This window comes from Nomascus leucogenys, chromosome 20 (genome assembly GCF_006542625.1).
Source record: "Nomascus leucogenys isolate Asia chromosome 20, Asia_NLE_v1, whole genome shotgun sequence".
Taxonomy (NCBI): domain Eukaryota; kingdom Metazoa; phylum Chordata; class Mammalia; order Primates; family Hylobatidae; genus Nomascus; species Nomascus leucogenys.
Window position 1 is genome coordinate 67596229 of NC_044400.1, and position 23820 is coordinate 67620048.

At 45.2% G+C, this 23820-nt stretch overlaps 1 pseudogene; it reads left to right on the forward strand.

Annotated features, from left to right (window-relative positions):
- Positions 1 to 21749: 21749 nt before the first annotated feature.
- Positions 21750 to 22382, forward strand: LOC100583121 (annotated as a pseudogene).
- The last annotated feature ends 1438 nt before the right edge of the window (positions 22383 to 23820 follow it).

Sequence of the window (23820 nt, forward strand, 5' to 3'; positions counted from 1 at the left end):
ATCCTCCGCAGAGTAGCTGGGATTACGGGCGCCCGCCACCACGCCCAGCTAATCTTTGTGGGTTTTTGTTGTTTTTTTTGGATTTTTTTTGCATTTCACAGTCTACAAATAATCAGGATTATGGATCACTTTGGGATGAAAGATTTAGTCATCCATCAAACCTAAGTTTACAAGGTGCTTAAGATGTTTTTCTGTTAGAAATCAGGGAATAAAAAAGAATCTAAAACAGTGTCCCTGTCTTCAAGGATTTTATTATTGTAGCGGGGGTAAAACTTAATCTCTACCCTCTTAGGGTCTCCAGCTGGGCCTGAGAATTAAGTTGACATAAGACAGATTAACAAGAGAAAAACATATTAATTGGCTGGGCACAGTGGCTCACACCTGTGATCCCAGCACTTTGGGAGGCCAAGGCAGGTGGATTGCTTGAGCCCAGGAGTTCGAGACCAGCCTGGGCAACATGGCAAAACCCTGTCTGTACAAAAAATACAAAAAAATAGCCATGTGTGGTGGTGCATGCTTGTAGTGCCAGCTACTCGGGAGACTGAGGTAGGAGGATCACTTGAACCTGGGAGGTTGAGGCTTCAGTGAGGCATGATTGTGCCACTGCACTCCAGCCTGGGTAACAGAATGAGACCCTGTCTCAAAAAATAATAATGATCATATATATATATACATATAAATTTTATTTAATAGTTTTGCATGTACTTGGGATCCCTTACAGGAAAATCAAGACCCCCAAAATGGTTAGGCCTAAATGCTCATATGCTAGGTTGAACAAAAATAGTAATTTTGAAAAAGTAACTATATTTATATGGGAAAACTAAAGGAAATAAAGGTTAGTCTAACAAGAGTAGTTTGTACAGATTTCTCTCAGCCTTGACTCTCTCTCTGGTGATAATGTTCCTTTCTTTCTGGTGCAGGGAGGGCAGCATTCACATGAGAGCTGATCTCCTGCTTTCAGGAAGTAAAGAGAGGCCAGAGTACCCTTCTTGCATCTGCTGTATTTTAAGTGCCTTTAGCTCAAAAAAATCTTTATGCCAAAGTGGCATATTCTGCTGTCCTTTATTATCTAGTAGAGGCAAGAGATACGGTAATTGTAAAAATATGGTTATAAAAAAAGAAAAGGCAGTGTTTCACAGAGTTATATGTGCATATGCTTGTGTTCCTTCTGCTCCCTTCTTGGCTTGACCAAAAGTATTTCTTCTTCCAAGAAATACTTGCTGACCTTCCCTGTCTGGGTTATGTGCCCTCCCTCTGCTCCCAAAGCAGCCTGTCTCAAAGTGCCAGTCACCTGTATTCTTGCCCGCTACCTAGACAGAGCCAATTTATCAAGACAAGGAATTTGCAACAGAAAAAGAGTTTAATTCACACAGAGCTGGCTGTATGGGAAACCACAGTTTTATTATTACTCAAGTCAATCTCCATGAAAATTTGGGGTTCAGAGTTTTTAAGGATAATTTGGTGGGTAGTGGGTCAGAAAGTGAGAAGTGCTGAGCTGGGCGCTGTGGCTGACACCTGTAATCCTAGCACTTTGGGATGCCAAGGTGGGCGGATCATCTGAGGTCAGGAGTTCAAGACCTGCCTGGTTCAATATGGTGAAACCCTGTCTCTACTAAAAATACAAAAATTGCCGGGCGCGGTGGCTCACACCTATAATCCCGGCACTTTGGGAGGCCGAGGCAGGTGGATCATGAGAAGATCAAGACTATCCTGGCTAACACGGTGAAACCCCATCTCTACTAAAAGTACAAAAAAGAAATTAGCTGAGCGTGGTGGCGGGAGCCTGTAGTTCCAGCTACTTGGGGAGGCTGAGGTGGGAGAATGACGTGAACCCAGGAGGCGGAGCTTGCAGTGAGCCGAAATTGCACCACTGCACTCCAGCCTGGGCGACAGAGCGAGACTCTGTCTCAAAAAAAAAAAAAAAAATTAGTGGGCTGTGGTGGCTCACGCCTGTAATCCCAGCTACTAGGGGGAGCTGAGGCAGGAGAATCACTTGAACCAGGGAGGTGGAGATTGCAGTGAGCCGAGATTGCACCACTGCACTCCAGCCTGGGCAACAGAGCCAGACTCTATCTCAAAAAAAAAAAAAAGAAGCAGCAGCAGCAAGATGGAATCAGCTAGGGCAGCAAGATAGAATCAGTTCAGTTATGTCAGATCTCTTTTGCTGTCATAATTTTATTTTTCTTTTTTTTTTTTTCATTTTTTTTGAGATGGAGTCTCACTCTGTCGCCCAGGCTGCAGTGCAGTGGGACGATCTTGGCTCACTGCAGCCTCCACCTCCCAGATTCAAGCGATTCTCCTGCCTCAGCCTCCCCCAGGTAGCTGGACTACAGGCACCTGCCACCATGCCTGGCTAATTTTCTGTATTTTTAGTAGAGACGGGATTTCACCGTGTTAGCCGGGATGATCTTGATCTCCTGACGTCGTGATCCACCTGCCTTGGCCTCCCAAAGTGCTGGGATTACAGGCGTGAGCCACCGCTCCCAGCCTGCTGTCATAATATTCTTAGTTATAATATTTGCGAAGGTGGTTTCATTCTCATTGTCTGTTTCCCCCTAGTCATCTAGGGAGCCGTGCCTTTTTCATCTCTGCATAGCCAGTGCCTAGGTCTAGCATTTAGACTGTCCCTGGAACCAATACAAGGTGCTCATAATATGTTTGAATGAATTCATGATCAAGGTCTAGTGCTGGTAGCATCTATAATTAAAGAACAGGATAGGTGCTATGTGTGGCTTTCAGATAATAGAAGCAAAAACAAAAAGAAAGCTTGAAAGCAGCTAGCAGAATGAGAATGCTATAGATGATTGAGAGGGACGTCTGGGTCAGGAGAATGTGTGGGAGGGCGTTGGCTTGGCTTGGGGTGGAGAGATCAGGCCTGCCTGGAATAAGAGGTGGTTATACAAAGAGAGTGATGCTGGATTAAAGGGAATCTTGAAAGGCAGGAAGAGATGTTTATTGTGGATGTGGGAGTCAATAGTCTTTGTAGAAGCTGGTGGGGTGGTGAAAGCTATATTTTACTATGATTGATAGACACTGGAGTCAAGGGTGGAGAAAGACTGAGCAGTGTTGGGAAGAGTGGTGCCTTAGTGAAAACCAATGCATCTTCCAGGGAAACCCTTTTTTTAGAGACAGGATCTGGCTCTATTGCCCAGGCTGGAGTGCAGTGGCACGATCATAGCTCACTGTAAACTTGAACTCTTGGGCTCAAGTGATCCTCCCACCTGAGCCTCCCAAGTAGCTGAGACTACAGGCTTGTGCCACTAGGCCTGGCTTTTGTTTGTTTGTTTGTTTGTTTGCTTTTAGTAGAGATGGGGTCACTCTATGTTGCCCAGGCTGGTCTGGAACTCCTAGGCTGAAGTGATCCTCCCACCATGGCCTTCCAAAGCACTGGGATTACAAGTGCATGCCACCATGCCCAGCCCAGAGAAACTGTTGAGGAAATTCCTTTGGGTTATCTTATTCATATTCTATGGAAGCTTTTTCACAACTCTGTAAATTGCAGACAGTTATGAGATGCAATCAACTCTTGTCTATAGATATGTAAGTGCTATGTGCTATCCTGTCCGATTGATGGGCATTCAGTTGACAGCCCATCATCCCATGTAGAAAAACCAGTTTTATCTCCATTTGCACATTCATTTAAATATTCCTGATCTATAAATATATCCTTTTTTTTTTTTTTTTGAGACAGGGTCTTGCTCTTTGCCCAGGCTGGAGTGCAGTGGCATGATCTCAGCTCACTGCATCGTTGACCTCCCCAGCTCAAGCTGTCCTCTCACCTCAGCCTCCTGAGTAGCTGGGACTACAGGCACATGCTGCAACGCCCAGCTAATTTCTGTATTTTTTTTGTAGAAATGGGGTTCCACCATGTTATAGGAGTTATTAAGAAATTATTTTCTGCAGATAGAGAGGAAAAGAGGTCCTTAGGAAGTTTTTGTTTCTTTTAAAGCAGCTCCAGAAATATTTCTTTTCTAGCAGGAAAGCCCTGGCTCTTAGAGCCAGCTGGCAAGCTTTGATATGCAAAGGAAGGCCATTAGAAACTGGGTCCACCCAAAATTGGCAATTCCCACCATCTTTTTCTTGCCCTTGTGCTCACATGTGCCTGACAACATGGACACCCCCACATATCCCCAAGTGTGTAGAACATCATGGCGCTCTACATTTGCATATTAAAAGGCTAGGATAGGAGGGCCAGTTTTTCCGTGAACTATGTGATGACACACCTGGTCAAACCAATCTCCTGGGCCCTATGGAAACCAGACACTGCCTCCTCCAGCATCCCAATATAAGCAGCCACTTTTCCGCAGCACACGGGGTTTTCTCTTTGTTTGAATCCCCCCTCCCTCTGTCTCTGTTCGGGGGAGATGTTTTCTTCTTCCTTCCTTCGTTTTTGCCTTTTCGCTCATTAAAACCACTCCATGTGTGTCCGTGTTGTTAATCCTATAGGCGTGAGACCAAGAACCCTGGTGTGTCCCTCTAGTCATCAGAGTCATATCAACCATATTGCCCAGGCTGTTCTCAAATTCCTGAGCTCAAGCAATCCTCCTACCTCTGCCTCCCAAAGTATTGGGATTGCAGGCATGAGCCACCACACCCGGCATACATATCCAATCTTAAAATTCTGTTTTGAGCCAGATATAACAATTTTCTGGTTTCTTCATTAGTTACATAAAATCTTTAATATGTGTTCATATTTATATCTTTCCTTCTTTTTTTTTTTTTTTTTTTGAGATGGAGTCTCACTCTGTCACCCAGGCTGGAGTGCAGTGGTGCAATCTCGGCTCACTGCAACCTTCACCTCCTGGGTCCAAGTGGTTCTCCTGCCTTAGCCTCCTGAGTAGCTGGGATTACAGGTGCCTGCCACCATGCCTGGCTAATTTTTGTATTTTCAGCAGAGACTGGGTTTCACCATGTTGGCCAGGCTGGTCTCGGACTCCTGGGCTCAATTGATCCCCCCACCTTGGCCTGGCAAAGTGCTGGGATTTCAAGTGTGAGCCACCATGCCCAGACCCATTTTTATATCTTGTTGAGAGTCATGGTTTTACCTTTTTTTGAAACTTATCTTGGAACAGCAGATAAGCTAGCTGAAGGCATGAATTTCTGATGGAACTTGCTAGATGACCCCATTTGGGAAATGAAATACAGAATCAGCTGGTTACAGGCTTATGAGTGTGAGAGAACATAAACCAGTGCCTTGTTTGGGGCCCTAAATGATCCCTAACTGCTTAGGAAGAGAGAAGCTGTGAAGGCCAGTTATTTGGGCGATGATGGGGAGTTTAATGATAAACGTTGACTTGGAAGTAACAGGGGACAAGCAGATGAAAAAAAAAAAGTCCAGCAGGAGCTTGAGATGAAGATACCAACATTCACTGGGAGAGTTCAACAGTCAGGAGACTGGGGCCAGGTGTGGTGGCTCACGCCTGTAATCCCAGCACTTTGGGAGGCTGAGGTGGTTGGATCACCTGAGGTCAGGAGTTCGAGGCCAGCCTGACCAACATGGAGAAACCCCGTCTCTACTGAAAATACAAAAAATTAGCTGGGTGTGGTGGTGTGTGCCTGTAATCCCAGTTACTCGCTGCCCAGTCACTTAGGCTGGAGTGCAGTGGCATGATCGTGGCTCTACTGCAGCTTTGACCTCCCAGGCTCAAGCAAGCTTCCCGTCTCAGCCTCCCGAATAGCTGGACTACAAGCATGCACCACCACATCTGGCTAATTTTTGCTTTTTTTTTTTGAGAGACGGGGTCTCAGCATGTTGCCCAGTGTAGTCTTGGGACTCCTGAGTTCAAGCAATTCACCCGCCTCAGCCTCCCGAAGTGCTGAGATTGCAGGCATGAGCCACCATGCCCAGCTAGAAGTTCTTAATTTTAATATGGTCCAATGCATTAATTTTTTACTGTTATGTAGCTTTTTGTACACCATTTAAGAATTTCTTAAACAAGGCCAGGTGAGGTGGCTCAAGCATGTAATCCCAACATGTTGGGAGGCCGAGTTGGGTGGATCACCTGAGGTCAGGAGTTCGAGACCAGCCTGGCCAACATGGTGAAACCCCGTCTCTACTAAAAATACAAAAATTTAGCGAGGCATAGTGGCAGGTGCCTGTAATCGCAGCTACTCAGGAGGCTGAAGCAGGAGAATCACTTGAACCTGGGAGGTGGAGGTTGCAGTGAGATGAGATCACACCACTGCACTCCAGCCTCGGTGACAGGGAGTCTCTGTCTCAAAAAAAAAAAAAAAGAAAAAGAAAAGAAAAGAAAGAAAAAGAAAAAGACATTCTTAAACAGAGGCTTAAGCATATTGGCTGGAAGAGACAGCCAAAGCTGATACCGTGGCTCCACAAAGTTATCAGAGGCTCAGGCTTCTTTCTCTCTGCTCTACCATATTTAGTGTTGCGCAAGTGGCACTATTGCTTATGTGAAAGCAGATAATTCAAACTTAAAGCTGTTTGAATTTTAAATTATTCTGAGCCTTGAGAGGAATGTAGCTATGTGGCCTTAGTCACGTGGCATTTAGCTGCATCTTCTGCATTTTTTTCCCTGTAAGTAATTAGGAAGAACAAGTGGGACCAGAGAGAAGACACCCTCAGATCATTATCATTCCTAAGGGAATGATAATGTTAACACAGTAATCTTTCTTGCCATGTAGCAATCTGTAACCAACTCACTGTAACAAATCATTGTAGCAAATCACTATAACATATGTGCTGGTCTTGCATCAAAAATGTAATCCTGCTGAAACTTCTCTGTCTGCCTATATAAGTGAAACCTTAACTTCTCCACTTTGGAATGCTGACCCTGTTCGTTTGGAGTCTGCGTTTCGCAGGTGGCTATCCTCAAGATTTGCATTCAAATAAGCTTTATATTCAATCATATTTTCTGATATCTCATTATTTACGGTTGACGCCTATTATCAGGAGCGGAAGTTCAAGTGCAGTCAAGAATGGGATGGAACAATGATTTACTCACATAGAGAAGAGACAGAGCAGAAGCAGCTTCAATAGTGGGTGTTGGTCTCCTATGGCCAATGGGTCCCCCTGCAGCAGACGCAGGGCAGTTGGTCTCCATGCAACTCTCTTGTGCTGTAGCAACATGACCCTTTTTTTTTTTTTTTTTGAGACAGAGTCTCGCTCTGTCGCCCAGGCTGGAGTGCAGTGGCGCGATCTCGGCTCACTGCAAGCTCCGCCTCCCGGGTTCACGCCATTCTCCTGCCTCAGCCTCTCCGAGTAGCTGGGACTACAGGCGCCCGCCACCACGCCCGGCTAATTTTTTATATTTTTAGTAGAGACGGGGTTTCACCGTGGTCTCGATCTCCTGACCTCGTGATTTGCCCGCCTCGGCCTCCCAAAGTGCTGGGATTACAAGCGTGAGCCACCGCGCCCGGCCGCAGCATGACCCTTTGACACACACCCCCGCCCTAACTACCTACACCCACCCCCACCACCACAGAGTCTGAAACACTGAGAGCTGGGGAGCGTGTCTGAAGGTCGCTGATGCACACACTGAACACCTTGAGCCTGAAACAGGGAAAGGTTTTCCCATACAAGGCAACAAGCCTGGCCCAGGCTGTGTGGGCTCTTAGTAAAGACGTGTTCCAGGCCCATGGCCAATTCTTATGTTGGCCATGTCCACGGAGGAGGGGGTATAAAAAGACTTCATACCTGAATCTTTCTTTCCCAACGGTCCACCCCTGACCCTCACTGAGCCACTGAAACAGCAGATAAAGCACATCAAATCCAGTAGGATCATTGCCCACCATAAATCTAGAGGGAGAAATGGGTTTAGTGGTGTGAACCACTGATATGGATGCAGTCTGTTTGTAGAGACTCCTTGTCATTTCGAGGCAGCCCTTCATCAGGGTGACTAGGAGAACCAGTCCCAGTAGGATGATCAGTCTTTGGAGGATGGTCCTCAACCAGGAGCCCCCAAGGGCCAGGGTTGAGTGTGCTAAAGAGGTGAAAGAATGAGTCTTGGGGGCACTGCGGGTATACAGCTGACCAGCAATCCGCCTCAGCAGGAATCTTCTCCAGCTCATTTTCTACCTTGCCTGAATTATTGATTTATACCCAGCAAGAGGTGTTGACAGTTATGCAAATGCCATCCCGTTTTGCCAGCAGATAATTGAGGACTTTGGTTGTCCATCACCACCTTGGCTAGTGAGTTTAATGCATCCCGCTGGTCCTGAATAGCACAGGCAGTAGCATTTGCTATCTCCACACAGTCAACGACAAGATGTGTATCATCTTTATCCAGGACCTGTTTGCTTATACCGTGTATGAGGACATGGGCAGCAGAGTGGAACTAGGCATGTTTGTTTTCCTGGCAAATTGACTCAGGCAACCCTGTGATGTGCCAGAAGTATGTGGCCCTTCCAATTTAGAGTGTCATTTTGCACAAACACTGAAGGACCCCAAATTCCCAAACAACGTGCCCCATCTAAGGAGGACAGGCACTCTGCAAGCTACTACACCCCACAGAGAAATATATAACCCAAGAGAGCGCATATTTAACTCTGGCCAAGAAGCAGTTGTTTTAAGAGTCTCTAGTCCAGTTGTACAAAATTTGTGCCTGGTTTAACCATGGTTCAGGTGGCAGGATACCACTGGAGTGTGGCCAGGCTGGCAGACAGGCTCACCCTGAGGGTGTGGACGGTACAGCAATGCTGAGTGAGGTTCCCTGGGCTCATGCTACCAGGAGATGGCCAAGAACGGGATTCCCATGGTGGGCATGTAGGGGCGCTGTGGGCATGGTGGGGCTGCTGTAGGTCTGACTGGCAGCTGATTCTGGATTGGGTGCATTATGTTAATGACAAGTTTAAGAAGGGTGATTAATTAAAGCAACCCTCCACAAACCCGTCTGATGTCTGGTGGTGCTGGCTCCTCCTGTGGCATCTGGAACAGACTAAGCCCTCAGGAGAGACAGCAAGAAAAGTCACAGTGCAACTTAGGACTTTTCATGTTTCTGAAAACAGCCGGGATGTTTTAGTGAGCATAGAATTAAACCTCACTCTGAAATCTATTTTTAAAAAAGAAAGTCAGGTGGGGTGTGGTGGCTCATGCCTGTAATTCCAGCACTTTGGGAGGCCGAGGCAGGCAGATTACTTGAGGTCAGGAGTTCCAGACCAGCCTGGCAAACATGGTGAGACCCGTGTCTCTACTAAAAATACAAAAATTAGCTGGGCAATGTGGTGTGTGCCTGTAATCCCAGCTCCTTGGGATGCTGAGGCGTGAGAACCGCTTGAACCCGGGAGGCAGAGGTGGCAGCGAGCTCAGATTGTGCCACTGCACTCCAGCTTGGGCGACAGAGTGAAACTGTGTTTCAACAAATAAAAAAATAAAAATAAAGTCCACCTCTTATTTTATATCTATGGTTAAGGTAAGCTTCGTTCATGGGGTATATTATGTATTCTGTGTATCTGAACCCAGACTGAGGGTGGCATTGTCTGATCAGAACCCACTGATGGCCACTGGGACCCCTGTCAGATTTGCAATAGGCCACATGTGAACTATTAATCTGGAGGGATATGCTCCCAATACTCAAGTGGAAGACCCGGCAACGCTTGCAATCTTTCACTGCTGCTACTGCTGGGATGATCTTCGCTGCTATGTTCTCAATCCATGTACTGTGAAGCAACAAGAGGAGGAAAGATTAGGCACCCACTTCTCATGCTTCCTGTGGTTGGAGGTGCTCTTTTCTATTACTTGGAGTATCAGCTGCCCAGATATGACAACCCAGGCTGTCTGTCCTAGTCCTGAGGCTACTACCTCTCAGGGCACCCATTGCCCCTGTTGCTTGAGCCAGACCTTTTAGCCTTATTCATCCAGTCCAGGAGGGAAGGTCATGTCCTATACAAACTTGACATGTTCGGCAGCATCACCCACATGAATGGAAGAATCAGATTCCCCTAGAGCCACTAGAGGTACCCTAGCACCTTTGTACTCCTTGGTCCCATCCTGTAGCCCTGTGGGATTCCCATAAAAGGAAGGCATCCAGGGAACCATCAGCTCCGGATTAGAGTCAGGAGGCCCTGTGTGAGTACTATGGTGGCCCAAACTGCAAACCACCCCCAAGATGTGTGCTCTAAAAAATAAAACAAACGAACAAAAAAAACCTGTTGGATATACTGAGATTGGGATATCACAGGCACAGCCTAAGCAGGCAGCTCCCTGGTCCACCTCAACTCCCACCAAGCTCAGTATTTTCCAATACGTGCTGCAGTGTCATGTTTCTGTTGTGCTAGAATGGAGTGTTCACTGTCTACATAGCCCTAGTGAGACAGGGGTGCCACACCATTCGCAGGCCATGTGTCCTTTCCTTTCATCAGTGACTGTGTGAGTGGGATGTTCCATTGTTCAATGGCTCCATGTTCCTGTGGATGATAGGGTGCATGGAAAGTCCATCATATTCCATGGAAGTCAGTGGCACACACCTGTAATCCCAGCTACTTGGCAGGCTGAGGCAGGAGAATCGCTTTAACCCAGGAGGTGGAGGTTGCAGTGAGCCAAGATCATGCCATTGCACTCCAGCCTGGGCGACAAGAGCGAAACTCCGTTTCAAAAAAAAAAGATCCACCCATTGTTGTGTTGCTTGGACAGTGAAAGAGGTTCCTTGGTCAGAGTGAAGTCTTTTGGGGTATCCAAAAACATAAGTTCTTTTCAAGGGCACCTATGGTAGCTACAGCATCCATAGGACAGACTGAAATGGCAACACCATAGCCTGAGTAGGTGTTAATGGTAGTGAGGCACCAAGGGGCCCATGGCTAGGGGTCAAGAGTCCAGTAAGGTCAACCTACCAGACCTAGGTGTGTCCTAGTCCTCAGTTTATGTGCCCTAAATTTCCTCTTGAAACAATTTAGGCCCATTGGCAAGAATCACAAGATTGTACTGCATCCTTAGTCTCATCTTCCAGGATCATCCCTCAGGCCTTGGCCCATTCTCGTATCTGTGGTGGACTTCCATGTCTAGTGGGTTGATGTATCAAGCAGGCAGTTGTCAGTCGTAGGGCATAAGCTTGATCGGCATGAGTTTCATTCATGATCCATCTCAAAAGGCCCTTTTCCATGAGCATCCACATGAGTGACATATATTCATCCTTTCCAGTGAGCAAGCTGCTTCCATAGTTCTTGTCCCCACATGAGGGATCTCTCAATAGTCCAGTCATTCAGCTGCCATTCCCCAATCACATGGCTAGACTCTTGGCAACAGCCCATGAGTTGGTGAAAAGTAGCAAGGTATAGCAGTAGGTGTGGACTGTGTGGTCGTCACCACTGCACACAGTTTGGCCCACTGGGGAGAAGATTTATATCCAGTCTAAGTCAAAAGATGATCATCTGCTGGCCAGACAGTTGCCACAAGCCAGGGGATCCCATTTGCTTTGTTTCGAAGACTCATCAGTAAACCATGTCATGCCACTGGCAGGTACATCTTTAAATCTTGGACCCCAGGTCGCCACTGGAGGGGCAAAGCATACAGAGTGGGTCTCCTGGTCCCTTTTGCTAAGCTGGCTATTTGTTTATGGAGGCTTTTAGTTCCTGTGGTCCTGGTTGGGCCTGATCTTGAATGTTCCGTTTCCATTTGCTGATTAAGCTCTATTGAGCCTGTCCAATTTTATTGATAGGATTCATAAACACACAAGTGAGAATGGGCAGTTTAGGTCATAGCATCACATGCAGCACTTCAGCTATAAGATGCTCAGTCTCCACCAGTGCCCAACAGCAAGCAAGGAGCTGCTGTTTGAAAGGGGTGTATCTGGCGGCTGCCTCAGGCAACTTATGTGTCCAAGATTGGAGATGCTGGTGTCCTCTAGTGGTAGTTTCCTGCTGCCACAGACTCCAATTGGCATGTATGGATTTTGGAGTTACCAGCAGTTCCATGGGGCCAGCAGGCTCCAAAGGTTGCAAAGGCAGTATTTGGTCCATGGCTTATTGAACAACTTCCAAGGCTACTGCTGCAAAGGACCCTGTTTCAACTGGCCTTATCCTTAACTGCGCCATTTGGCCTGAGACATTTGTGTCTATATTGTCCCTTTATCGGACAGATGTGCCAGCCAGGCTGCGTGAGACTTCCCTGGCATTCGTCCATATTTGTCCTTCAATTTTTGTGTTTCATTCTCAGAGAAGGACCTCATTTCCACAGTTCTGTTTTCAGCAATGCCATTGGTGGTTCTGTGTTGAGTGCAACCAGATCTTATTTGAGGCCTGCAAGTGGCCGGGATAGGCAAAACTCTCTGCACTAGGGGCTCCTCCCACTTCCCTCTGACATTGTCTGTGGCCCCTGGGATACCATGGGAATATCACTCTGTGATCAGAGGGAGGCCAGCCTCCCCTGCCCCTCTACACCCCAGAGAGTCAGCAACACCCTGGGGCAATGTGGCTGAGAAGCCCTTGCATTTCTACCCCATCATGATGCGTCTCATAGAGACTTGCTCACTGAGCCAAACTGTTAAACAAGTGGCATCAGTTGCCTATTATCAGGAACAGAAGTCCTAGCCCTTCCGCCCAGTGCATCCTGGTGTCTGAGTCACCAAGGAGAACACAACACATTTGAGCCCTGGATGGAACAGTGCTTTACTCACACAGAGAAGAGACAGAAAAATCAGCTTCAATAGTGGATGTCAGTCCCCCATGACCAATGAGTCCCCTCACAGCAGACACACCCCCCTGCACCTGTTTCATGCTGCAGCAGAAGGACCCTGTCTCCTCCCTGCCCCTATGGGGTCTAAAACACTGATAGCCAGGGGCATACCCGAGGGCCATTAACACACCTGCTTAAACAGGACAAAGGAGCACACATTGAGCCTGAAACAGGGAAAGGCATTCCCACACAAGGTGATAAGCCAGGCCCAGGCTGTGTGGGCTCTTTATCTCTTTTTTTTTGTTGAGGCGAGTTTCGCTCTTGTTGCACAGGCTGGAGTGAAATGGTGCAATCTTGGCTCACCACAACCTCCACCTCCCGGGTTTGAGCGGTTCTCCTGCCTCAGCCTCCCGAGTTCCTGGGATTACAGGCATGCACCACCACGCCGGGCTTATTTTGTATTTTTAGTAGAGAAGGTGTTTCTCCATGTTGGTCAGGCTGGTCTCAGACTCCTGACCTCAGATGATACGCCTGCCTTGGCCTCCCAAAGTGCTGGGATTACAGGCGTGAGCCACCACGCCGGCCAGGCTCTGTATCTTCTCTTTTGTCCCTTAGGAAATGCTCCAGGCACTTTTTTTTTTTTTTTTTTGAGACACGGAGTCTTGCTCTGTCACCCAGGCTGGATTACAGTGGCACGATCTTGGCTCACTGAAACCTCCACCTCCTGGGTTCAAGTGATTCTCCGGCCTCAGCCTCCCAAGTAGCTGCGATTACAGGCATGCGCCACCATGCCTGGCTAATTTTTGTATTTTTAGTGGAGATGGGGCTTTGCCATGTTGGCCAAGCTGGTTCCGAACCCCTGACCTCAGGTGATCCGCCTGCCTTGACTTCCCAAAGTGCTAGGATTACGGGCGTGAGCCACGGCGCTGGCCCCAGGCTCGTTCTTATGTGGCTAAGGAGGGGGTCAAAGGGCTGTGTGAATGAGGCTGCCTTTCCCAACATTCGGTGTATAGTTTCCATCCTCAAGGTCTATGGTTGCTGCAGTGTCAGCTAGGCAGGAAGAAGGGGAAAGACGAATGGCACCCACCTAGTTGAGTCACTCCCTTTCAAAGACACTTTTCAACAACTTCCACTTACATTCCACTGGCCATCCCTGTCTGGAAGGAGGGCTGCTATCCTGAATAAAATCTGGGTTCTAAAACTAGCAAAGAAAGAAAGTCTCGGCTAGGTGCAGTGGCTCATGCCCGTAATCCCAGCACTTTGGGAGGCCGAGGTGGGAGGATCGCTTGAGCCCAAGAGATCAAGGATGCAGTGAGCTATGATTGCACCACTGCACTCCAGCATGGGCAACAAGAGCGAGACTTTGTCTGGGATGTGGGGGAGAGTGGTGGGAGGACAGAGAGAGAGAGAGTATGTGTGGATATTGTCTAGGCAACAAGCAGTTTCTGCCCATGTAGTAATTACTACTCATCTCACAGGTCCAAGCACAAATTTAGTTCTCCAAAGAAACATTTTCTTGATGCCTGCACCTAGATCAGGTCCTCTGCGTCTATGATTTTTTAACCTCTCAATTTTTTTTTTCCACAGGGCTTATTGCCATGCCAATTAAATCATTCTTATGGCTCTTCCAATACCCTGTGGCCCATGAGGACAGGAACCCTGTCTATCTTATTCACCATTGTATTTCTAGTGCCTACTATTGCCACTGGCACATAGTAGGTGCTCAACAAATATTTGTTGAATGACTGATCAAAAGGGTTTGCATTTAGTACCTGGCATTTTACTATAAGGAAGGGTCAGAAACCAATGTTTCAGGCCTTTCCATCATCCTGCCACCTGTAGAATGCAGATGTAGCAGAATGTAGATGGCGGTGGATGGAGCTTCTGGAGCCATCTTGGGCTGTGAAGACAAAGCCACACCCTAGGGATGGTGGAGTAGACAGGGGAGGGAGCCTGGGTCCATAGTGGCTTCATGGACATTCTATACAAGTCTGGGACAGCAAGCCCACACTTCTTTAATGCGAATGTGTTAAGTCCTGGTGCATTTCAGTCACTGTTGATTTCAGCTGGCTGTCACCTGTTGCCAAATCTAACCTTCATAAATTAGTGAGGTTCAGAGGTACAAAGTATCTTCCCCAAGGCCAAGCTACAGTTCTCACAGCAGGGATTTGGACCCTGGCCTGTTGAACCCTAGGGTCTGTGCCTTTAACCCTTAAGTTACAGAACTTCCAGAAATCTCAGAAAAAACTGTGTTGACATTAAAGCAGCAAATAGAACTTTCCACTTGTCATGAGCAGTAGGGATTACTCACTGGACTTTTCCACACCACTTCATAGCAAGGCTCAGAATGAACTATTGTTCACATTCTTTTTTATTTAAATAAAGCTTTGAACAACATGAGGTTCTGCCTATGCCTACATTAAAGCGTCTTGACCATCAACTACTTGACGGTCTTACTTTCTTTTCATCATGTTACTATTAGAGCCAAATACAATTGCTTCTTGGCCTTTTAGCTAAGATCAAGTGTAGAGCAAAGTACAGTGTCTGGCTCAATGTATGTTTAATCAGTGAATGATAGATTTCACTGAAACAAATGGAGGGCTTGCTCAGCTCTAACCCATTAGTCAGTGGAAAAGCAACATAAGCAAATGCAATTACCTAACCATGTTTGTTTTCTAATAACTGTCTGTATTTTGAATTTCAGTCTTGCACTAGAATATTAGTTCTTTTCCCCAGGGGGAGAAATTCTATCCAAAGCAAATTGAGTGTTAGAATTTGGATCAGTGTGGGGGCCTATGAAGGCAACTGATTTGTTCTCCAGCAGAGCAGTGATCAGGTAATAGAACTATCTATGGAGGAAGTAGAGGACACTTCAATTCCTGGACAATTAAACTGTCTGTAAAGCACATGTGCCTGATTTCCTGTTTGATAAATTCAGTTAGTTTTGTGAATTTTTTAATTTAAATATGAGGATTAATTTTATTATTTTACTATTGGTAGAATGGACTTAGAAGTGAAAAGAAACTCAAGAATTATTTAACTTTGCAATTTTCTCTATTCCATATGAGGAAAATCAGTTTTTTAAAAATTTGAATTTCATCTTTGGTTTAGTGTATTTGGTCTTTTTAGATAAGTATAAAGCTGGAAAGAAATAGTCTGGACTTTTTAGAAACTTAACTCCTAAATATGACCTGTGCCTAGTACAATACTTAGATGGTAAAACTAGCTTATTATTATTTTTTAAACTTTTAGGTTCAGGGGTACATGTGCAGGTTTGTTACATAGGTAAACTGTGTGACACATGGGTTTGGTGTACAGATAATTTTGTCACCTGGGGAATAAGAGTATGTAGTTTTTCTGATCCTCTCCCTCCTCCTATCCTTCATCCTCAAGTAGGCCCCAGTGTCTGTTGTTGGCCTTCTAGTACCCATGTGTTCTTGTTTACACTAGCTTATCCTTTTTTTTTTGTCTTTCTGTGCCTGGTTTATTTCACTTAACATACTGTCCACTTTTATCCACGCTGTTGTAAAAGACAAAATCTCATTTAAAAAAATTTTTTTATTTTACTTTAAGTTCTAGGGTACATGTGCACAATGTGCAGGTTTGTTACATATGTATACATGACACTAGCTTATCTTAATACCCCTTTAAGACTTTTCAGGAGGGGTTGAAATCTGAGCCAATGCTGAGTCCACACATATTTTGAATTTTAGTAGTGGACCTTCTTATTTACATGAATCGGAGGCCAACCTGTTGAATATCCCTTCGTCATCACTGGCCAAGGAGCATCTATTACATATTTTCCCCTCATCCTTGTTTTAATGCCACTTCCTAGTCTAATTTGTTTCCAGTAACAAATACCAGCATTTGTTAATGCTGTTTAAATCAGTACAATTGTACTGTGTATTACAAATGCTGAATAAATTCATGGCTGTGTACAAATCTAAGTTTAATGTTCTAAAATAATATATGTGAAACTTTGAAATTTGTTTTAATAAAACAGTCCTAGAAGATGTTTTTCAATTAGAAGGAATCTCAGGTTGGGTGTGGTGGCTCACGCCTGTAATTCCAACACTTCGGGAGGCCTAGGGAGGGGGGTTGCTTGAGTCCAGGAGTTTGAGACCAGCCTGGGCAACATAGTGAGGCCCCCATCTCTACAAAAATAAAAAAATTAGCCAGGTATGGTGTGTGCCTATAGATCCAGCTACTCAGGAGGTTGAGATGGGAGAATCCCTTAAGCCCAGGAGATCTAGGCTGCACTGAACCATGACCATACTACTGCACTCCAGCCTGGGTGACAGAGTGAGACCTTGTCTCTCAAAAGAAAAAAAAAGAAGAAAAAAGAAAAAAAGAAGGAATCTCATGTGCAAAGATCATTGGCAAATTTATCTTCCAAGTGAGATGATAACAGCTACTACTATATATTAGGCATCTACTAAGCGCAAATGAAGACTGAACATCTTTTTTAAAATTAATTGTATCTATTTATTTATTTTTTTAGAGAGAGTCTCGCTCTGTTGCCCAGGCTGGAGTGTAGTGGTGCAATCTTGGCTCACTGCAACCTCTACCTCCTGGGTTCAAGTGATTCTCCTGCCTCAGCCTCCTGAATAGCTGAGATTACAGGCACCCGCCACTATGCCCAGCTAATTTTTGTATTTCAGTAGACACGGCGTTTCACTGTGTTGGTCAGGCTGGTCTAGAACTCCTGACCTTAAGTGACCCACCTGCCTTAGTCTCCCAAAGTGCTGGGATTACAGGTGTGAGCCATGAACATCTGTTTAACATATGTTTTTTAAAAAACATTGATCTATTTCTCATCTCTTTGTCTTTTTGTTTATGAATTTCTTATTTCTGGTACCAAAAAATTTAATTTCCCAGAGCTTTGTTTTCTCATTGATGCAATACTTACTATTGTCTTTTTGTGGATATTAATTACACTTTCTCTGAAGTTTTATTTTTCTGCTCTCTGAATTGGCCCTGTTTGTTCTGAGTTCTGATTTCTTATTTGTTTGTTTTGGTCTCTTACCTTGATGTTGGCAGGATTTCTTCCAATGCCTGGTGATCTTTGGCTGTTGAATAAGTGAGGGACTGGGGGTGGGGAGGGGGGAAGGGTTGAAAAAGTAACTATATTAGTACTATGTTCACTTAATAGTTTTCCAGGTGATAAGATCAATTTTACCCCAAACCTCAGCATCATTCAATATACCCATGTAAAAACCTGCACCTGTACCCCCAAATCTAAAATAAAAGTTGAAAGTACTAAAAAAACAAAAACGAAAGAGCAAACAAACACAAAGTGAGGACTGAAAGGCCAAATGAAACCTCTTCGTGCTCATGGGAAGGACTTGATAATTGGTAGGTATTACTTTCTCATGATTAGGTGAGACTCCATCATTTCATTGGGACATCACCAAATGTCAAACTCTCTTGGGCTTCTCCTTTCCCCTAAAGGGGATCCTTCAATTGCCCGTCTGTCTTAATAGCCTGACTGCTAGTTTTTTTGGGAGCAAATCAGGAGAAATATATCTGGGGTCATATAATCCAGTCTGTAGCTTTTCACTTAATTTTCCTATTTTCTGTTAGGTGTCTCCCCCTCCCTGACCGAGGTCTCGGGCCCCAAAATCTGGAGTATCTCTGATTCAACCCCTTTAGAAAGAAAATCTAGTCTTCTAATAAGTTGTGAAAAATGCATTTACCTGGGGGAAGGTAAATAAAACATGGGTAAAGACTTAAGATATTATTTCGTGTTTCTGTTTATATTTTCTTCCTTCCTGTGTAATCTGGTCCTAGGATTGCTTTGTCAACTAAGAATTAAGAAGATGTTCTCAGTGTAACTGTATCACAGACTGCACAAGGTATTCCTCCTCAGATTACTGGGATGGAATTTCGGCATGTGCGGCCATTCATTTATTCAGCAAATATTTATTGAATGCCTGCTTTGTTTCAGGCAGCGCTCTAGAAATGTGAGGATACAGCAGGTGAGCAAGATGAGCAAGAGTGTCCTGAGGTACAAGGGCCCCAGCATTGATCTATTTGCTTCATTCCTTCACAATAAATATGTTGAGGACCCACTATATGGCAGGTAATGAGATAGGCACACAGGGGTATAAGATAAACAAGAGATACAGTCTCCACCTTTACTCAGCACATCATGCAGAAAGGAAGAAACACAATTCACCAGTGACGTGCGCTGAGCAAAGATAGTGAGAGGGGAGTACACGGTGCTCCACGAGCACAGAGCAGAAGGCTCTTACCTAGTTCATGAGTCAGGAAAGTTCTCCCATAAAAATTAACAGTAAAACTGCGACCTGAACAACAAGCAAGACTGATACAGGTGAGGAGGGAAGGTGAGTGAAAGGCTTGAGGAAAGGTGGAAGAATGTTGCTGGTCTTTCATGGAACTGGAAGAAGGTGGATGTGGCTGCAGTATAGATAGTGAAGGAAAGATGGAGCTGGACAGGTAAGCAGGGTCCAGTGGTTGAATGCTTTTGTGGGCCATGGGATAGAGCTGATGGTGGCTTGTCCTATATGGAGCTGAAGCAGAGGAGAGAGGTGGAAAATTGTCATGCTGCTTGGAGGGTAGGATCAAGACGACTTCGTGATGGACTGGATCTGAAGTGAGGGGAAGGGGAAATTTAAAGATGACTTCTAAATTCTAGCTTAAACAACAAGGTGGATATCCTGCTTTCAACTGAGATTGAAGATCCAGGAGGAGAAGCAATTGTGGTGAGGGTAATGAAGGAGGCAGCAAGGAAGACAGCTCCATTTTGCACAAATTGAGTTTGAGGAACCTGGGGATGTCCAAGTGGAAAGACACAATAGGCAGCTGGGTACATGGCTCTGGAGAGCAGTGAGTCATGCTGGCTAGTGAGGCCAATTTTGGAAGCATTAGCATATAGCCAGAGTAGAATGTGGAGTCTAGGGAAGGTGATGTGTTTTTGTTTCTGTTTCGCTTTGGTTTTTGTTTTGAGACAGGGTCTCACTCTATCGCCCAGGCTGGAGGGCAGTGGCGCGATCTCAGCTCACTGCAACCTTCGCCTCCCTGGTTCAAGCGATTCACCTCAGCCTCCTGAGTAGCTGGGATTAGAGGCGCGCACCTCCACGCCCAGCTAATTTTTGTATTTTCAGTAGATACGGGGTTTCACCATGTTGGCCTGGCTGGTCTCAAACTCCTGACCTCAAGTAATCCACTCGTCTGGGCCTCCCAAAGTGCTGGGATTGCAGGCATGAGCTTCTGTGCCTGACCAGGTGATGTGTTTTTTGTTTGGTGCACAGCGATATTCTTACTTTTTTAAGCATTAATTTTTTATTTCCAAAAAATTATTGGTGGCTGGGTGCGGTGGCTCACACCTGTAATCCCAGCATTTTGGGAGGCTGAGGCGGGCGGATCATGAGATCAGGAGTTCGAGACCAGCCTAACCAACATGGTGAAACCCCATCTCTACCAAAAATACAAAACTTAGCCAGGCGTGGTGGCACGCGCCTCTAATCCCAGCTACTCAGGAGGTTGAGGGAGGAGAATCTCTTGAACCGGAGAGGCAAAGGTTGCAGAGAGATGGAGGTTGCAATGAGCTGAGATCATGCCATTGTACTCCAGCTTGAGCGACAGAGCAAGACTCCATCTCAAAAAAAAAAAAATATTGATTCACAGAGGTTGGAAAGAAAGTACAGAGAGATTCCACTTACCCTTCACTGGTTTTCCTCAATGGTTACTTCTACATCTAGATGATTAGTGTAACACCAAAACCAGGAAAGCGCATTGGTCTAAGGTGTTCATACAGTTCAATATTCTTTTATCATTTGCGTAGATTTTTGTAACCACCGCTGGCATTAAGATACCAACCTATTCCTTCACCACAAAGATCCTTCTTGTGCTACCCCTTTGTAGTCACACTTAACTGCCTCACATCCCTAACCCTTGGCAACCTTGAATCTGTACTCTAGCTCTATAATTGTATTATCTCAGAATGCTATATAAGTGGAATCATATCATATGTGAACTTGTTGGAGTCTCACTCTGTCATCCAGGCTGGAGTGCAGTGGTGTGATCTCGACTCACTGTAACCTTCACCTCCCAGGTTCAATCGATTCTCCTGCCTCAGCCTCCCGAGTAGCTGGGATGTATATGAACTTTTGAGATTGACTTTTTTTCACCCAGCATTTGCTCTTGAGATCCATTCAAGCTGTCATGTATACCAGTAGTTCACTGCTTTTTATTGCAGACTATTATTCCATGGAATAGATGTATCACAGCTTTGTTTTGTTTTATTTTTCCGTCATTCACCTATTGAAGGACATTTTGGTTGCTTCCAGTTTTTGGTAATTCCCAATAAAGCTGCTATGAACATTTGTTTACAAGCTTTTGTGTAGAAATAAGTTCTCATTTTTTGGGGATAAATGCCCAGGAGTAAAAATCCTGGGTCATATGATGTACATTTAGTTTTTTTTTTTCTTTCTTTCTTTCATTTTTTTTTTTTTTTTTTTAGATGGAGTCTTGCTCTGTCTCCCAGGCTGGAGTGCAGTGGCTTAATTTCAGCTCACTGCAACCTCTGCCTCATGGGCTCAAGCAATTCTCCTGCTTCAGACTCCCGAGTAACTGGGATTACAGGCGCATACCACCACACCTGGATTTTTTTTTATTTTTAGTAGAGTTGGGGTTTCACCATGTTAGCCAGGCTGGTCTCTTCTAACTTCTGACCTCAAGTGATCCGCCCTCCTGGGCCTCCCAAAGTGCTGAGATTACAGGCGTGAGCCACTGAGCCCAGCCCATTTAGGTGTTTTTTGCTGTTGTTGTTGTTGTTGTTGTTGTTTTTTTTTTGAGACGAACTGTTGCCCTGTAGCCCAGGGTGGAGTGCAATGGTGCGATCTCAGCTCACTGCAACCTCTGCCTCCCAGGTTCAAGAGATTTCTCCTGCCTCAGCCTCCCAACTAGCTGGGATTACAGGCATGTGCCACCACACCCGGCTAATTTTTTGTATCTTTGGTAGAGATGGGGTTTCACCAGGTTGGCCAGGCTGGTCTCAAACTCCTGACCTCATCATCCGCCCGTCTCAGTCTCCCAAAGTGTGAGATTACAGGCATGAGCCACCCCGCCTGGCCCATTTAGTTTTTTTTAAAAAAGAAACTGCTGCCTTTTTGCTGGCTGTCTTTCTGCCACCATCCTGGTCTCATGTTCCCTGCACTAAATGCCTGGTGAAGCCACAGAAACTATTCCTGCTACAGAGCAGGAGTTGCCACAGCCCCAGGTGGAGATCGGGTCTGGAACAGAACCTGACAGTGATAAATCAGTACCAGAGCTTGAGGAACGGGATTCCACAGAGACACCACACAAGCAGCCCAGCTGGCAGCAGCTGAAATCAATGAGTGTCAATCAGTAAAGCAAAACAGAGTTAGAGTGAAAAGAAGGCACGTAAGGCTATGTCCAAACTTGGTCTTCCATAGATTACAGGGGTTACTACAGTCACTACTGGAAATCTAAGAATATCTTCTTTGTCATCACAAAACCAGATGTCTACAAGAACCCTGCTTCGGATACCTATGTGTGTGTTTTTGGGGGAAGCCAAGATCAAGGATTTACCTTAACAAGCATGGTTAGCACCTGCTGAGACGGAGAGTGAGCTGTCTTAAACATTCAATAATACACACAGACTCCAACTGTACAAGAGGAGACTGGAGAGGAAGAGGTTGATGATACAGGTCTGGAAGTTAAGGATGTAGAATTGGTCATGTCACAAGCAAATGTGTTGAGAGCAAAGGCAGTCAGAGTCCTGAAGAACTACAGTAATGATATTGTAACTGCTATTATGGAATTAATGTGACCACCTGAAAATGACTTTTTTGTGTGTGTTTCAAAAGAATAACTGCAACTTGGTTGGAAATTTATACCTGTTTCTATCATAAATAAAATTATGGCTTCTTCTTGGAAAAATATTAGAATAAAATAAACATTCAAATTATGCAAAGTCCCACAATCACTGCACTCCCAGCCCAGGTGATTATTAATGGCCAACCACTTACCTTTTAAAGAACTTCTTGGCATTCTTCTGCTTCCAAAATAAAGGAGACAAATCATCTTTTCTCTTATTTTCATCTCTGTCAGGTCTGGGATCTTCCTTTAATACTACCCTGGGCCAAGAGCAGTGGCTCACACCTGTAATCCCAGCATTTTGGGAAATAGAGGCAGTAGTATCACTTGAGCCCAGGACTTGGAGACCAGCCTGGATAACATAGTGAGACTCCTGTCACTACAAAAATTAGCCGAGTGTGGTGGCACAAGCCCATAGCTGAGGCTGCAGTGAGCGGCGATGGCACCACTGTACTCTAGCCTGGGTGACAGAGCGAGATTCTGTCTCAAAATTAAAAACAGAGAATAATCTGGTGTCCCTGAAATGTAAGTGATGTAAGTGACTGTCTTGAGAAATGCTGATGCCTTTTTTTTTTTTTTTTTTTTAACTGCAAAGGTCCTTTGTGAATGAGAACTCTTGTTTTCTTTTCTTTCTTTCTTTTTTTTTTTTTTTTTGAGATGGAGTCTTGCTCTGTCACCATGCTGGAGTGCAGTGGTATGATCTCAGCTCACTGCAACCTCCAACTATCTGGTTCAAGCAATTCTTCTGCCTCAGCCTCCCGAGTAGCTGGGATTATAGGCATGTGCCACCACGCCCGGCTAAGTTTTGTATTTTTAGTAGAGACGGGGTTTCACTATGTTGGCCAGGATGGTTTCGATCTCCTGACCTCGTGATCCGCCTGCCTCGGCCTCCTAAACTGCTGGGATTACAGGTGTGAGCCACTGCTCCTAGACTGTTTTCTTGTTTCGCAGTTTGTTCATCTGTATAAACTTTCAGAGACAAACTGCTCTCGGTATTGAGGATTAGAATAAACTCCTTTCTCTAATAAAAGATTGCTGACTGAAAAAAAACCCAAACGTATCATTACAGTTATCATATGTCAAATGCATTCTTGCCACAAGTTTTCGTATGACAAAGTACTTTTTCTTTTTTTGTAAAATAATTTAATTCTAATTTAGTCTCCACTATTGGGGTTAAATTTAAGTTCTTAACCATTCTGGTGCCTTATATTTTCTTTCCTTTTTTTTTTTGTTTTTACATCCCCATGAACACCAAGGAAGCTCTATATATTTTCTGTGGCAACACCCGCAAACTTGTTTACCTCAGCAGTTCGCAAATGCCAACTCTAAACCATCAACTGGGGAACTCCAAACACACACACCACACACACACTCCTCTCTCGCTCTCTCTC